Below are 3,549 nucleotides of genomic sequence, written 5' to 3'. Positions count from 1 at the left end.
GAACGCTGTCACTGCGTTCCCATTGAGAGTGGCATCGTAGGAAGGTTCCTCACTCTCATATCCTGTCTCCAAGGAAGACAGTTGTAGCGGTCCATTTTCTATGGTACCGCTGGAATTCGCCACACTCTCGTGTGGCATTATGCGTTTGGGGAATTCTGGTGTGCAGGCTTACTGGCCTTTCCCTCGCACGAATGCTCGGGCTCCCAATTTTTCTCCCCGCATCCGAAGCAACGCTTGCTGCGACGATACATGTTGTGGTCACCCGATAGTGCAGGACCCCATGAAAGTGCACTCTCGTCCTTGTGTTTCTTGGGCGGGAGTTTCTCTTTCTTGCCTGGGAAGGACTTCGTGGCAGTAGACACACTGCGAGTGGAATCACCTTTTTTATGGGTCCATTGGAGAGCCATTTCAAACGTGCGGGCGTGACTGTAGACATCCTACATGGAGGAAGGTTCGCCCGTCGGATAGAGTTTAGTAAACTCCTGTTTGTAGTTGTCCGGTAGGGCATTGAAGAAGAAGAGGTAGGCTTCTGAACGTGGGGTATCACATATCTGAGTAAGTTCCTTAAACGTAGAAACAACGTCAGCCACTGTGGTCTTCATCTTCAGTGTCATTAGTTTAGTCTTGGAGCGTGCTTTCTCGTCCGGAGGAACGAACTCCGTGATCATCGCGTCCTGTAGTTCAGAGAGAGTCATAGGTTTATTACCTTCAGACTCCAGCCGCATTATCCAGGTGGCCGCACGGTCTCGTAGGTAACCCTCTCCTAGCTGCATCATTTGTGTTTCAGACATATTGTTGTAACGGCCTACGGCACGAATGTTGTAGATGAAGCCTTTGATTTTGACAGAAGTCTGTTCGGTGCGCTTTTCAGCAAACGGAGGAATAGGCTGGGACTTCATGCTGCGACCAAACGAAGACGGTGCGGGAGAGGGTGCAGGGCTGCTTCGAAGGCTCTGAATTTGCGCTTGCTGCTCGCTGTAGAGTGAGCACTTGCGCAAGCTCGAGCTGCAAGGCGGAAATAGTATGTGCCGTGTCCATAGTCTGTTGCGGCGTTGCCGCAACTGGATTCAATGCCGGTTCGACTAGCGACGGAGGTGTGCGTTCTGCAGGTGACGCTGCAGGGGCCCGGGAAGAATTGTTCCCAGTTCTCGTGAGCGGCATTGTGAAGCTGCTCTTGTTGGCTCGCACGCAGTAGCGTCGTACTTTTCGCGTCGGTCGTGAGCCGTACTCTTAGATGCTACCAAATGTGACGAGGAAAAGTGTTGAGCGTAAAAATCCTCGTTGCACGAGTCGTTTACTCGTCGTGTCTCCTCCTCGTCTCTCCTTCTTTCGGAGTCGTCGTGAGGACTAGGTACTGTAGAGTGAAGGAGAACTCCGTAGGAGAGTTTGGACTAAAAATGACGGAGAGAGATGCATACGAAATCATGCTGTATGACATCTGACTAATGCTTTCGTGGCGGAACACCACAGTGTTACATCCACTGTCTGCTTGTGCTAAATTTTCTATGTGTGTGACTTCCCACTTTTTCTACCGAGGACCTCCATCGCTTCAACCTGTTTATCGCTCAGTTCTCGTTCCTTGCTCTCCGTTTTGCATCCCTTTGACATTTGCTCAGTGAATTAGTTGTAAACGTTCTCTTGCTGATTGGTGACGGATACTGTGATTCGCACTGTTCCCCAATCTTCGTCTGTTTGACCCCGCTACCGGCTGCGCTAGTTACTACGTTGCACCTTTATTTGGTCCTCTACGCTCACGTTTCTCAAACACGGCCTTGTCTGTTGGCATTCAAATCAATATTGACGGGCGTAGCTGTAACAGGAGGTTAGTTACTGCAGAAGCACGCGCGTGCATCACAGAAGGAAGATGAGGTAAAAGAAACCTACTCGTTGACCCTCACTGGACTCCGTCTGCGGTCACTAAAGCTTTGTTCAATGCCTCCACACATACCATTTTTTCGCCTCCGCTACCGCTCTGCAGCTTTAAGAGTAAGCTGAAAAAGGTATCAGGTAATCAGGTTACTGTATCGTTGTAGGATCAGAGTAGAGAGCGGGCGAAGGAAGATGAACAGTAGCGAAACAGTGGTTTATGTGGTATCGTGTGTATCTTCCTTGTCTTTCATTGCCGCAGCTACATGGACGTGTCCTTTATAGAGATGATGTGATCACAGCATGCGTTACTGTACGATATTTTGTGCAGAAGAGCACGAGACATGTTTTGATGACTACTGAAGTTGCTTTTCATTGCATTTAAACATATATGTGTGAATGAGGGGACGCGAGAGGCATGTCCGCCGGAGCGGAAGGGGGTGACAAATTCATCCGAATTTAAAAATTGTCATAAGCATCAGCCTCCGCCTAAGTGCAGTAGACTTGCGCCAATACGACCTGCGTCCGCATAATCTTCTCGATCCTCGGAAAGCAACGACAAAAAGGTAACTTTGGACATACAGTTGTAAGTTGTGTCAACGTTGCCAGCTATCGAGCGTGGCTCGATTTGAGACGTGGCGCGAGGGGCGCGGATACAGTAAGGGCCATTCCATTCATCGTGATTGGCAATCACGCAATCACGCAATCACGTCAATAAATGGTGGCTGCTCCCTTGTGGTTGGTTGTTTATATAACGTTTCCTAAAAAATGGTCATGCTCATTAAAGAAATAAACAATCGACTTAAAATTAATCTTGTGCTCCAACTTGCAGAAGACGTTAAATTAATGTCGTGATCGCGTGATTGCGTGATTGCATGATTGCCAATCACGATGAATGGAATGGCCCTATGTGCAGATGAGGGCGCGAGCATTCGTAAGGGACGAACGTATTATGCGCGTAGTGCAATTATAAGTGCAGAGTGCACTCGAGGAAGCTCGGGAATAGCGGAGCTGGACAATGCGCTAGTGGTCTATTAAAGGAAGAGAAAAGCGGACCTCCATGGGGAGAAGGTGGCAGTCGGCGACTGGTGCCGAATAGTGTATCCTGTACGATCCTCTCCGGCGACTGGTGCCGAAGAGTGTATCCTGTACGATCCTCTCTGTCCCTCCTCTACAGCCTCAGCTCTGCGCGTCCCGGGACTCCCGCTACCACAAACTCACAACAGTAAAGTTGTGAACTTTACTCTCAAAACTCGATGCGCCCAGTCGGCCTGACCTCCCTCCCCGCATCTGTCTGTCCGTCAAGTTCGCACACCTGGAAATACTGTCAACGGACGGTACCTTTTCAATAGTGCAGTTGTGAGTAGTGCAAACCGTCAATAGTGCAGGCCAAAACAGCTTGTCACGACTTCCGACACGTGTACCCATCTCAGAAAATCAAAGCGTTCAAGTAAATCCACTTTGCAAAAGTGATTTGCGAGATCCTCCCTTGAGTAGTGCAATACGCCAATAGTGCCGTATTCCACCGCGTCGCACGGTACTGCACTATTGAGTGGTATGGACTGTATGTATACTGTAGCCAAACAACATCTCTGCCTCCGGCCTCGCCCAGCCTCCACAAGAGTGTGGCTCGTCGTTAGGAACAGGACCCTCTCACGGACAATTAGCCCGACATGGTAGGAT

The sequence above is a fragment of the Chondrus crispus genome, genomic scaffold (genome assembly GCF_000350225.1).
Source record: "Chondrus crispus Stackhouse genomic scaffold, scaffold_35, whole genome shotgun sequence".
In the NCBI taxonomy this organism is placed as follows: Eukaryota; Rhodophyta; class Florideophyceae; order Gigartinales; family Gigartinaceae; genus Chondrus; species Chondrus crispus.
This window is presented reverse-complemented; position numbering follows the sequence as displayed.